The sequence below is a fragment of the Rissa tridactyla genome, chromosome 4 (assembly GCF_028500815.1).
Source record: "Rissa tridactyla isolate bRisTri1 chromosome 4, bRisTri1.patW.cur.20221130, whole genome shotgun sequence".
NCBI lineage: Eukaryota > Metazoa > Chordata > Aves > Charadriiformes > Laridae > Rissa > Rissa tridactyla.
In genome coordinates, this window is record NC_071469.1 from 76,425,823 (window position 1) to 76,440,486 (window position 14,664).

Here is a 14,664-nt window from a genome sequence, read left to right on the forward strand (position 1 = left end):
ACATTCCCTTCTTTCATCTCTCCCATTTTTCACTGACAAAGGCAACAAACTGTAGGCAAACAAGGACAAGAAATACAAACCTGTTCCTTGATCCCTTTCCTATTCTTACCTCCCATCTCCTGTTCTTCTTTTATAGACCCATCCTTTCCCAACAGCTCCAGGCACACATTTTTGAAGTAAATGAAGCTGACTGAGATCTTGCTGACCCAGGTTAAATACAGATTCATGTCATGGAAGCCAGAGGAATCGTATCAATATCAAACCGGTGTGAGCAAAAGTAGAATCAGACCCAGCGGTATAAAGGTATGGAAACATATATGTCCCAGTTGCCTTTTATTCACATCAGTTTAACATTAATGAGGTGCCATTGGCTTTGGTGGAATGGTTCATGACTTACAGAAGCAGAAGTAATTGGAGATGCCAACGGCGCATATGTTGTTTGGCACGGCTCTCCCCGTGCGGCGCAGGAGCAGGAATGCTGGGAATGCCTTTCCCTGCCTCTCCTCCGCTCCCGGCTGAGCTGACTCGTGCCCACCTGGTCTGGCAAGAAGCTCCCACACGTGTGCTTGGTGTCAAGCACGGCCATGGGGGTTCTCTCCATCCTTTGGCACCGTGTTTGGGTGCGCGGCCAAGGTGTAGTGGACCGGCTCCGTGGCACAGCCCCTGTTTCCACACGGAGCATATTGGCCCATAAGTCAGTCTCAAGTGTCTATTTGTACCCAGTGTCACTGCCAGGTTAAAGAGCAGTTACCGCAGGCAGAGGGAAAGAAATATTTTACAGGTTTGTAATTCATTAAAGCGCTGGACGTGTTCCAATATGAATCTACTGTCGGGTAGGAAAGAAGGGAGACATGTTCAGACTGTGGTCTACAGCAACACACCTGTAGAATTTGGGAGCATTTCTACTGATTAAAACTCTGTTTTCTCGATGTTCTGCCTATGCCAAGAGACTCAAGCACAGAAATCCAAGGTCCTTTTGCTTGCATGATTCAGGCTTGTGCCATTTCAGGTTTTAACGGTAGATTTTAAGAGGGTCATTTCAACCATGCCCTATTAGACAAACACTCATGGAACAAAAAAATTCCAGCATAGCACTAACAACTAAATTACCTTAGATCTTCTCGGGTGCGGTTCTTTGGAGCCTTATATTTAAGGGACTTCTACGCATGCGAAGGAAAACACTTCAAGGATACTATTATAGTCACACATTTACCTGGCCAGAGAAAAGAGTTCTTGTCTTTTCTCTTTTAGAAAACTTGTAAAATATAATTTACAAGACTTCAGAGTCTTTGGCCAAGATCCAGAAATCAGCACCTATCTTTGTATTGATCAGAAACCAATAGTTTAAGTAGAAATCGGGAAAATTGTGCCCTGTGACAAAACAGATGACCATCTACTAGGATCTGACAGTTACAGCATGGGCCTTCAGCTGTCAACCTCAGTCTCCTATTACTTTCTATAACACCTCTAACCAAGGTCTGTCCTGACACAAATGAAAACTTTTCTGTTTTTAAAATTCACAGAAAACTTTATGTTCCTCCTGTTTTCAAGAGGAGGCAACGTATGTGTGACACCAGAAGAAAACTTAAGAAAAACTCCAACATGCAAAATATCACGCAGGTTCAAATTTATTGCATGTTCTAATTTTACTTCTAATACTTTGCCTGCTACTGTCAAAATATTCCTCCAGTCTGTCCAGTGTCAATACTTATCCAGTGATATGTAGAACTTACCACCAATAATTGTACTCAGCAGCGAATGTGTTTTCAGAATAATAGCCAAATTACTATCCTAAAAGATAGAAAGGTTGAGGCTAAAGTAAGGGGAAAGAAAAACCATGAATTGAAAAATAGTCTCTCTTGCCTTGCCCAGGCTATAGCTAAATGCACAGAGAGTGGAAATAAGTCTCCCAGGAATATGTCAAACCAAGAAACATAAATGCAGCCTGAATGCACAAAGAGCCAGCAGCAGTGCTGCCAACCTCAACTAGTCACAAGTCAGAAATGATGCCCTAGAAAACTAGGAGATGTTAAAGCTCAATGAATGTAAAGATTCATTTTATTTGTTTGTGAAGTTTGCATTTGAAATTCATGCTTAGAAGCTTTTTTCTATCCTTACGAAGCCTAAAAACTTTTAGCAATAGCTAAGCTTCCCATATGACTCCGGGAGCTGTGAAGTTTGTAGAAAACAGAGGCAAACTTGGCAATTCTGCAAAGCAAAACTAAACAGGACCTGAAAGCCACATCATGGCTGAAAGTACCCTGTAGACCTGGCAAGAAATGACCCTGACGGTACGGAGTGCCAGCCCTGGTCCAGCTGTGCAAAATCATGCTCCCGGCATGCAATCCCAGGACAGCTGGGGCTTTTCAGTCCTGGCCTCTGGGCAATGCTTCTCCTTCTAGTTCAGAAAATCTGGACAAGTTTCTTCTGGGTAAATATAGGCCAGGCAAGGCCACTCTGCTTGGAAGGAGGGCATTTCTGAATAAACATGCCCCTTTTATATCTTTACCTGGGGTAAATTGTGCGTTGGTTTCCTTACCAACACAACCAGCACCACAAAGAGAAAAGAAACGCACCTTTAACTTGTGCAATAAAATCTCCAGAGCAGACAGAACATTAGGATTAACAGCCTTGGCCTCTCTGCCTTTCATTTAAAATAAAAAAATGCTGGTTTTCTTTCAATGCACATCAGTCTATATATTTCTTTTGAACAAGTTTCAGGAACCAGGGCTGTTTATTACAGTTCCTTTCCTGAAGAGAGCCAGGAAGCAAAGGAAACTTGCTTCAGAAAGCTAGCCAGGTCAGCCACCAGCCCTCACAGAGACATGTGTTGGGCATTTTAAAATCACCGGGACAAACTTTTTTCTACACCGGTGCAGCATCATTGATTTCACAGGGGTCATAGCGCTGCAATGAGTGAAATTTTCCCCAGTTACAAAATCACAGCAGCTATTATTGTCCTGTAGTAGTTTACTCAAACCCCTTAAACCAGCAGACCTGTTTTTTATTGAAAGAGGAAATGTCAGTTGAGATGCCAGTGTTATTCCATTTCTTTTGGAAAAAAAAAAAGGTGGAGGGGGGCTGGTGATCTCTAAGCGCAGCCATTCTAATGTAGCACAGAAGCAAGCACACTGGGAAACCAAAACGTAAGACATGAAAATGGAAAGGAAAGTTAATTCGTGCTTGTGTGATTTTGAAAATGCACCTCAATGCGTGTGGACCTCCCCCAACATAAATTCTATTCTGGTATCTTAAGGACTTTTTAACAATTTAATGAAAAAGAAGAGAAAAATGAAATGCATGCTCTCTTTCTGAGAATGATGGTCATACAGTCAGTACTTGCTTTATGGCATTAACTGCATGAACAGGGGGGACTCACAGATGGAAAGGGACTAGAGAGCATCAGCACTCGCTGAGAGCAGCCTGGCCAGCAGTCCCGGTCAGGACTTCTCTCTTATTCCCAAGGCTGCCACTAGAAGAAACTTCTCCCCTGGGGCCATCCAGGCAGGGCACAGGGTCCCCAGAGAGGCTGTGAAGTCCCTGTCTCTGGAGGCTTCTATCGCCCTGCTGGATCAAGCCCTAAGCGACCTGGTCAGACCTCACTTTCTGCTCTAAAAAAACTCGGCATCTCCTGAGTCTCCTTCCAGTCTGAATTATACTCTGATCCTGTATTATAACAGTAATTACCCTAACTGAGAACAAACCACCATCCTCTACCATGCTTCACATGATAAAGCATAAATAAACAAACTCAAACATAAGCAAATACAGAGATAAAATCGTAGCTCACATATTAAAAGCCTTTTGCCACTCAAGGGACCCCTTTTTAGGCAGCATTTGCAGGGAGAAGCATTTATCTCTGCTTCTACTCCCTCCCAGGTGCCCCCTCCCTCTACCACACATGATATCCTCCAGGTTGCTGCCCTTCTTATGATTTCAGTGCTCCAGCTCATGCCCAAGTCAGGATACACCGCCCAGTGATGAAATCCGCCATCACCCGACGCTGCGGCAGAACCCCAAGCAGAAGCGAGGCAGGGTTTCACTCCCGTTACGGGTAGGAAGCCTTCATGCTCAGCCTGGAATGAATTAGGAGCAGCAATCTCAAGTGGAGCCTCTATCGGTGAGGCTGTGTGGTGAGATAATGCCCTTAATTTTCAGCCTTCATCACAGGCAACGCGCACAGCGTTGAGAGTCTCTCACATTACAGTCAGATGGAAGCTCCCCACAGCCTCCCGTTGCAATGCCCTGGCACAGAAGAGCTGAGAATGTTTTGTGACAGTCAGTCTTTCCTGTCGCCAGATCCATAAGGCACGCCAGCAGGTCTCTCAGCAGCTCCCAGCAGCAGACAGACAAGAGATAAATAGATACACAACTATAAAAAGTATCACAAATTTTATTTTTTACTTTAGGAGCCAGCGTAAATGGTGCAGTGGCCAGTAGAGTTACGCAATAATTGACATCCTTTTAAGTTGGAAATTACACAGACGGCATAACCACAAACATAAATACGTTCCTCTCATATGTATATAAATAAGCTTTGCTTTCAATTAAGCAGTTGGTAAAAGTATGTCTCTCTTTAAAGAACTGGCTTATGATATGGGATATTTCTTCCTTGTCATTTTTAGTACATAGGAGCTTAAATTTAGGTTACAAAATGACCAGCCTGACCTTTTCCCAGAGCTTTAAACCCTAGACAATTTCCACAGCGCTGTTGCTCAGTGCTTTTGAAAATTGGACCACTTCTTTGTAATTTTAAGAACCTAACTTCCAGGTTCCAGTCCTGACAATCCTGGACTAATAAGTTTCAGAAAACAGTAGTTTTCCTTAGTTAAATACAGACGATTATAGGCAAACCTTACTGGAGTCAGATATATAGTCAAAAGTTTGAAATGCTTTGTGTCAGTAATACTTCAACAAACTGTATAGGCAAGAAGCACCAGCTATCAGAAAGAGTTCTAAAAAACACAGATCATCTGTTTTTCCATCTCTCCAAATGGAGTTCTGAAATATCATCAGTTTAAGGTTTCAGATGAGAAGATATTTTTATCCATTTAAGAAAAAAAATCCATTTCCCATGCATTAGATTCATGCGAAACTCCAATGTTAGAGGATATGTCCATTCTGCTCACGGATATAAATTGCACCCTGACAATCCCAGTGATGGGATTGGAAGTGGGTTGAGCACCACAGCATCTCATAAGACGCTCTGGCTCCTCAGTGCTATTCCTGCAGATAAGATATAATTCGTGCTCCCCTCAGGCACCAAAGGCAATGTACCAGTGCAATAATCTTCTGAGTATCTCAACATTTACAAATAATTGTAAAGACCTGCTAATATGGTTTAGTTCAGCAACTCTTCACAGTGCTGAGTGCTGACAGAAATGTCAACTAAGAGGGTATTAAGCAGCCTTAAGGATGTCTTGAAGGAGAAGGCTTGTGAAGCAGTTATTCTAAGGAACAAGTACTGAGAAGCATGTTGAACATTTCACAACCGTGGCTGCTCCAGCCCCGTGTTTTGTTCACAGACTGTACGAAAGCCAGGGTTTCGGGGTTTTGCAAAACTCCCTAACAAAGTACAGTGCCGAAGTTACAGCACAGTCATAGACATGTTGTTTGTCCACTCATGTTCAAATTCTGCTTCTAAACTCATATTTAGGTTCAATAATGGAAGTGTCAGTAAAATTGGTGCATATATATCTGAGCAAAGTCACTTGTCATCTTTTCTCAACCACTCTTTCATGCCTTCTGAACACAGATACAACCCTGACCCAAAAGCTCGTCTGAAGTAAGGTATTAATAGCAAAGAAATACGTTACACTTCTGCAGTATTCTTCCTGTTCGTCCCATCCTCCATAAATAACACCTATTTTCCCTTGTAGCCACAAAATCAGTTAACTAACACTTATGAGACGAAACAAGTCAAGGCATGGGTATATTTTAAATGTATTTAATCATAGGGGTAGAGAAAAAACAGGGCACAATTTCATCAGCATTAATAAAAACAGACTTTCTGATACACTGGGCGAGCAGTGGTTCTTGAGCTCCAAGATGCACGGCCTCATGTCTGCTCCTAACTGCTGGCTCTCAGCAGTCTCATATAAAGCAGGTGGCAGTGACCTTCCTTAATAGGGTTTTTGAAAGTTTAAAGGGGTTAAAGAGTCCTGTAGGACAAATTAAGGTGTTTGATAGAAGTACTTAGAATAGCAGATGATAGAAGTACTTAGAATAGCAATTATTATAGGGAAGACTGTTTTCACCAATGGAACGACAAGTGACCCTGAAGCCAGAAATGCTGCGGTTTGCAGAAAACCAGGAAAAAAAAATAAAATCCAGACATATTGACTCAGATTCCCCCTGTATTAATTGCATTGCAATTAATGATGTGACATGATCAAGGGAATAAAATTTTTGGTGCCAGCTGAGACAACATTTTGTCCCGTCTCCCTCGTGTCAGAGGCAGGGTGTGCTGTGCCTCCTGATGCCTCCAGCTGAGCTGCACAGCAGGAAGAAATTATTTGGTACCAATTCCTGCCAGCGAAATGCTCAGGAAGGCATTCCAGAAATGGTGCCCACAGAGTCACCATGGAGTCCCTGCCAGGCTTCAAGAGGTATTCAAGATCGTGCTTCAAATTCTCTGTGGAGTTGTGACCACCTGTGGCAACGCTCCCAAGACATCTCAGCAGGGAAGCAGTTGTAATTTTTGGAGTAAGAAAGCAAATTTAAAGCTTCCATTCATTTTACTTTTGAAGTTGGATAGGAGTTAGAGCAGTCAGTAATTATTAACTTTCTGGTTTGCTACAGATTTCTTTTAGCCGAGTCTGCCTCTGACTCAACTATCCCATCCATTAAATGGTGTTACCATTAATTCTTAAAAATAAGTCCATAAAAACTGTTAAACATTCAAACAACAATGAGGAGACACTTAAGTACCAGAGAGAGATGGCAAGTGCATATATTGCTTAAAAGAAACCAGAAAAAAGCCATGGTTTTCATGTTTTTTTTCCTAATTATGACTGAGAATACATTAATCTTCCATAAAAGTGTCACTCTATATCCTTGCATGAAATTTATCAGACTTTTCCATATAGCGTGTATTTCTGAGAAAAATGCATGCCTACAACAAATGAGAGTCAACTAAGAGACAGTCACCCATATTTTATTCTTCTGGAAGTGGAAAATCCAAGCACATAAATCAAAGTGACCCTAAAGCAGTGACCAGCATGCCCGGAGCAGATCAACAGTGGTTTCGTTGACCTCCAGGCTCATACAGGGTCATATTTTCACACAGATGAACTGGTCTTGAACTGCTTTGCCATTGCATTGTACTCAAAGGGACCCTAGCTGAAATGTGTCTCTGCTTTCTGTTAGGGTAACCTGGATCGCTTCCCCAAACAAAAAAAATCAAACCCACGTTCCATTTGAGAAAGTATTTCTCTGTCCTGACATTTTTCTGGGCCCCTTTCTTCTAGTCTTGATTTTTATAAATACCTTTGCATGAATTTACAGTTGATATTCGTATTAAAAAAAAAAAAAAAAAAAGAACAACCCTCAAAATTTGTTAATAAAGCTTATTCTTTGTTTCTGAAGATTTTTCCAGGACACTTTTTCATACTTGTGAGAATCAGACTAGTCAGTAAGTGCATAAACTCTGGGCAGCTCATTTCAAAGCTACAGGCTTTCCTTCTAATAGTCATACACTTATGTGTCCCTTATATTTCAGTAGTATTTCACAAATGTTAATGTGATTAACCTTGCAGTTTTCCTGCTTGGTGAGAGGGAGCACTGAGGCATTGACTATAAACAAGAGGTTCAGCCCTCTGCTGAAGGACACCACAAAGCTTACATGCCCTTAGAGTTTTCTAAATATCCTTGTATAATGTTCAACCAGTGGGTAAGCCTTGTTTGTCTCCCAGCATCAGATGGCATCCAAGCCTCTAGCTGGCTCTCGGCACGGGGATGAATTTCATCAAAAACATGGCCACGGCCACGCAGAACATCTGTGGCGCTAGCAGGAGCTGAATCCAAACCAGCTAACTCCCAGTTTAATGTTTTAATCACAAACTCGGCCTCATCATTACCCTGTAACATCTCTCTACACACTTTTGGGAGTGCTCGCAGGGCGAGATGGAGAAGCAGCAAGCGAAGGCAGGAACAGACAGAAATGGGTGGCTGCGCAGGCTGGGTCACCTCCTGGAGAGGTGGGTTCTAGTCCCTACCCTAAGGGTTTTGCATGGATTTTATAAAACAATTATGGCAGCTTTGGGGGTGACTTCTGTGGCAGAACTGCAAAAAATAGAGGCAAAATTTGCCTTTTTCAAGGGCCCACATTTTGTTTTTAATTTCAGTGCCACCGTTCATATTAATGACAAGTGCACAATGTTTTTGTTGCCTTCTTTTTTGCAATGGAAGTGATTTCTCTCTGTCAAAATCAATCATCATATCAGTTTTAATCAGATAAAGCTTTTGGCTTCTACTATCTAAATTGCCCTTCCCACAGTGCCTAAGACAAGCATCAGTACTCTATCACAAAATAAATGTGTTGATATTTGATAGCTCATTTGAACACGATGGTATTTACATCTTAGTTGCTTAGATTTTCATTTAACACAAGTTATGGGTTCACATTGAAAATAAAAACAATACTTCTCTGTTCCTCTTTCCATTCATGTCTACTTTTGTTTCAGCCTAAAATAACACATTGCTGGAGGGTATTTTCTTAACACTGCCAAGCCTGAATGCAAGCCCTGTGGAAAATGTTTGTGTTGGGCTTGCCATGGTCCAGGCTAATAACAACGTGATGATGTATAGGTGAATTCCTGCTCCTCAAGTCCTCTGTGACATACGGATTAGGCCTGCCCTTATCTTCTAAGACATCTGGATGAGTGTCTGGGTTTTAATTTCACAATGAAATCACTGGGGACTAGAGTTATGTTATGTGCTTATGAACAAAGTGGAATATCCCTGGTAAGGGCAAGAGTGGCTTACCTTAGATAACTCTACTTAAACCAGGGAACATTTGAGAATGTTGAAGAAAGGAAAGAGGTTCCACCAATAAAAACAAACACAGGCTTAAATTTGTGTTCTGTGTACTAAACATTTTAAAGCTCCTGGAGGTTGAAATATGACCACATGTAAATGGACTGATAAAGCTAAGGCAACTCTTGAAAGACCAGATCAGGCTTCCCGGGACAACTACCAGCACTAAATCCTAATGGCATGCATAAATCATTTGGAGACAGATTTATTCAGAGGATGCCACTTTAAAGTCAAAATACTCTGCTTTAATCACCAGAAATAGTATGTGCATGCTAACATTTGCAGAAAATGCTCTAGGGCAACATGAAATTAGCATCATAAAATTCCTAAATACATGCTTTTCCTAAAACGAAGATTTTTATCTATTTATGCCCAAAAAACTGTCAGAAAAAAAGACCTGTGAGAGCATAGAAGGGTCAGTCCTGCCTACTACAGCATCGCCATGGACAACATTAAAAACATCAAAGTTCATATGATGTTCATGGTTGGGCTCTGAGTGTTACAGAGCTGAATAATCAGCTTGCCAGCCCCAAATCCTGTGATCCAGGACTACTGCAGCCCTAAGACTCTATTCCCTTTTTGCAGCCTTTGTAGAGATTTTCTCCTGGCTCTCAGCCCCTCGTCAAGCTACAATCCCAGGGGTCTGAGCCTGCCTTGCTTACTTGTGGTCATGTTAACGTACGTTTGGGTCTGGCCTGCAAGACAGACCAGGCTCGGGAACTTGGAGATGGGCTCTTCCATTGCCCATATTTAGCACCGCACAGGAGAAACAGGAGGGAATCATATTGAAGGATCCAGACTTATATTCCAGTATTGGCTGCAAAGCGTTCCCTGGCTGCCTGTGCATTTAAGTTGCAGAAGCGCTGAACACTTGCCATGTGAAAAAGATGAAGACACAAATAATGGCACTGAGAGTAAAACTACCGAAATTCCATTTTGTTTAGAATATTAACTACATGTCTTCTAATCTGCATATTAAGTTAAAAGCAACCCAGACATATTGAAAGCTTGTTGTAAACAACAGAGATTAATATATACTTAGGAAGGTTTCAGTTAATACACTATTTTAGTTAATAAATGTGCAACCAGCTATTCCTTTTTAAATAAGTAACAATATAACCTGCAGAAGTTGAGGGGTTTTTCCCCCTTAAATATCGATAGGAAATAACAGCAGGTTTCTCTGAATACCATGGAAAAACTTCTGTTGACTTTGCTGGGGTCAAGATTTCACCCAATAATTTTTCATTTTTCATCACTGCAATCAAATAAAACATTTTCCTACTCCTTACTTATATACTCTATTCGCAGTTTCTCTGCCTAGATAGGAAAACATTTTTTAAAATTAAGTGTCTGTGCTGTTCCCGTATAGACAAGTTGTTCTATTTAGGCTAATCCAGTCATGAAAAGAGCTAAATGAGGTGTCGAGCTTTCTTTTTGATCTTCGGTTTAACAAGAGTTTTAATCAGTAATAGATCTAACATACATGTGACGCTCTGCAAGTAACACAAGAAAAGTATATCACTTTCTTTTCTGAGCACTTCACCTGCTTACTTTGCTTAACAAGAAATCAAAACACAGATCCTGTCTCTAAATTTGTCTGACTGCAGACTACAGACTGCGATATTTCCAGGGCAAAATGCTAACTTTGCCCTCAGTGGTGCACCTGGGACACTGACCCTGGAAAAACGAATGTTGGACACAGGACATCATTATATGCCTTTCTTATGCGTTATTCACAGCTGTCTCTTAACAAAGTAAAATGTCTAATATCCCACCAAAGAGCCTCAGGGCAGCCTTGTAAGCATAGATGTCTGGCTTGGCTGGAAAGCTGGTGGGGTCCTGTAGTATATGAAATTAATTATCACTCTGATCCATTTGAAAGACACTAGATAGATGGCTGAGATTTATTTTTCTTTTCATTTTGCGTGGAGAGCCTACCAACCACTCTGGGCAAGGCAGACAACAGCCACTGATGTTGTAGTCAATCTCATGGAAGTTGTTTCCACAACTAGGTGCCTGCTGCCCTTCTCCAGCAGCAATTACACCCCGTACTGCAGGGTGGAAGGGGATGCTCTCAGCATCTCAACTTTACAGGCCAACACATTAGCTTAAAACATTGGTAAAATCCTGGAGTAGTCTTTCCAGTTGTGCCATAAGGTCAAACAGCTGGGTGGCAGCTGCGTCTCTGAATCATGCATTTATCACTGGGAGCCGTTGCCAAATGGAAACTGAGTCAGAGCCCTAAAATCAGATCAGATGTTTTAGTGTGTGGATAGGAGCCAGGTCAAGTGCCTAAAGAGTCTAGGTTGAACCTCACACCTTCTAGAAGACAGTAGGTTGGTGAGAAGGAGTTTCCTCATCTTTGACAAGTTAACAGGTGTGCCTGGGGATGGAGGCAAAGCTCCAGGTTGCCAGAGGAAAGCAGGAAAGCTTCCAAGACCAAGCAGATTTGTGTCTCCATCTCCAACAACCATGGGTAGGCTCAGCAACTTTGCTCTCAGCGTCCAAATGAAGGCAGCAGCGTTGAGAATAGCAGCGGTACCCCGCCCACCGAACAGACGCAGTCTCAACTTTCCTCCGCAAGCGTGTGTGGGCCCACCTCAACTACACATCTCTCCTGTTGTTCTGCGGTCACCTGGCGTGTCCCGTCTTGCCAATGCATGTACACCTAGAAGGGCCAATCTTGCAATCGTTTACTCAAGCACATGGGTTGCACGCAAGTAATGAGCTGCTAGCATCCTAGCATGTTAGACAATATGCTGACAATGTCATAACATTATTTCATCCTTTTTAAAAGATAAGACCCAGCCTGTTCTAACCTGCTCGGGTCATTATCTTGTTACCACAAGATCCCCTGTCACTAACCAGTTTAGAGTATGTAAAGCTATAATTTGCACTAAAATGAATTATGTATTGTTTACAGTTTACCATTAAATTACAATGAATAAAAACAAGCACCTAGGATGCCTCTTTCAAAGTCTTCCAGATGAGTTTAAATGCACACAGAAACAAAAATCTTGCTGCAATAGCATTAGAAGTAGGCTGGAGCTGGGTTGGCTAATTTTCACACTAACTCACTTAAAAACAAGAAGGAACACAGTGAAGATCTTTATACGGGCCATCAAAAAGCCTGACTGCAAGTGGTTCCAATTTGCTTTAGTAATTAAATCGAAAGGAGTTTAAGGGTTTTTCACCCAGGTCATTTACTACTTTGGAATTTTACTGCTTGCTTTGCAAAGAAAACAAACTGGAATGAGTCACTAGTGAGTATAAAGAGTGGATGAACACTGCTAAACAAACCAAACAGTGAGCTCAAGTGGATATAGAAAACACAAGTCAGAATTCTAAATATGGATCTGAGAATAGTGTAAAAGGATTAGACGTCTTTGTCACATGAAGAGCAAACCCGCATGCCAGCATGCCTTTCCAGTGCAAGCAGCCACTGATCAAAGTAACATCTACCAGTTTGTAAATATGCTAATCTTCATGTTTACACAAAAGTGTCAGCACTTGCTTTACATCACAAAGAGCCTCATACAGTTGAAGATTAATTACTTCCAACACTCAGATAGTGTGTAAGTACTGGTTTCACCAGAACCCTACCTTTTGCTGTATTTGCACAGCTCAGCAGAGGTGTACGTTGCTAAGACAGATAATTCAGGGACACGTACAAAGTGTCAAATATCTCCAGCTTTATACAGATACATAGACTTTTGACAGCTATCTTTTGGTGATTATGTGGAGCAGGGATTAGGCAGGTTTAGGGTCCATGTTGTAAGTGCTGGATGGAAAAATATTTTTGCCTTTTGGTATGAATTTTATCTCTGAATAGCACTATCTCCCCTAAACCTGATTTGTGCCTTCAGCTTTTACACTTACATGTGATTACAAAACATTAAAAGCTAATTTTTCCACTCACTGGGTTAATATCACTTTCCTGCATTATAATGGCTCAGAGCCACCTCACAGTCTACCGGGCTCTTGACAGCTTCCATATTGGCTTGCTGAATGCCCTGTTCTAACTCCTGTCTAGAGAAGGATAAAAACTATGCCAGGGACACACAAGCACATCATTTTCTAATAATGACCTTCAGGAACCTTCCACTATGTAATAAAACAGGGAGAACAGTTAGAACGTGCATTGAGACGCAGAGATCAGTACCTACTGTTGCATCGTTGCCACAGGGAATGACAATAAGACGAAGCCAAGGTAAGACTGGATTTGCAAGGATCACGTGCTTAAGTCATGGCTGGCACTATCTCTTTAAAAGACATTTTACATTTTCATTTCCAATACTGTGTACCCCCTGCAAAAAAAGAAGTGATGGCAGTTCTAATACTAAACGGCCACCAGCAATAATTAAAACAAATAAAGGGATTGCTTTCAAGTGGGAATTCTCAATTCTCTTCACCTCTCCCTCTCAGCACAATGACTACCACAAGGACGTTGCCACATGCCAATAAATACTATCACATTTGTTTCCTATTCTAAGCTAAGGGGAAAAAAAAAGTGGGATGTGGGATGTTGGCAAATGTTAGCATTATAAGATTGCCAGAGCAAACAAGAGTGAATAGATGAGGATAATTTGGGGATTTAAAGAAAAGAGAATCAAAAGCAATGTTTAGAAAGTGAGAAAGAAATGGCTTCCATGTGAAACACCAAACTGGAGTAGAAACGCTTCCATATTAAATACTCAATGACGCATTTCACAGGAGTACTTGCTGGCCAAGTCAGCCTGTCTTGCCTTTTCCTCTCTGCTGTGCATGCTACAAGATGGCATTGGCACCGGGAGGTGCTCTCAAAGCACAGGGGCTGACAGCAGCCAGGCAGGATGGACAAGGTGACGCATGGACCTCTCTATCCCCAGTCCCCATCGCCGTGAAGGCATCTTGGAGCCAGCAGACCCCAGCGCGGGCGGTTGCACAGGCAGCGAGGGCTGCAGGCAGCGCCGCGCCAGGTCAGCGCACATGGCAGCAGCAACGTGCAGAGCAGAGATGCAGGCTGGTGTGGTTAAATCAACATGCTCCATCTCACGTTTGCATAGGGCAACACAATCATCAGATTAATTACTAATTACAGTGGATTGCTCGTAAGTAGGTTCACAGCAATAATAGTAATAAAAAGACTAAAAGAAGCATTATTAGCATAGTTAATTATATGACCATTGGCAAGATTATTGATGGAGATACAAAATGCTGTTAAACAAGAAAGAGACGTTTGACATTGCTTAAGAGAAGCTTCGTTATTGCTTCATATCTTTTTGGGTTTTTCTAATCATCTCATCTGTGTTCCAAAAGTGCAAAAAAACAGTAATTATCTCTGTTTGATCTTTCACTAACAATTGTTTATGAATCTAATGGAACAATAGTGTTTCTAAAATGTAAGTAAACCCGGTAATCTTTATCAGCATGAAACCTTCAGCCACACTGGACTGGGCTATGGGAATCTGTCATGTGATGAAAGCAGACAATAGTAATTTATTGGTTTAGTCATAATCCTTTCAGTAGTCCAGATTGCTGTTGCAAATTTGTTAAAAATCTGCTACCATTCACTGAGCAACAGTACAACACCTGAAGCAATAACATGGGTGGGGAATGTAAAGGAGCACTCGGCTATTCATGTGTGGC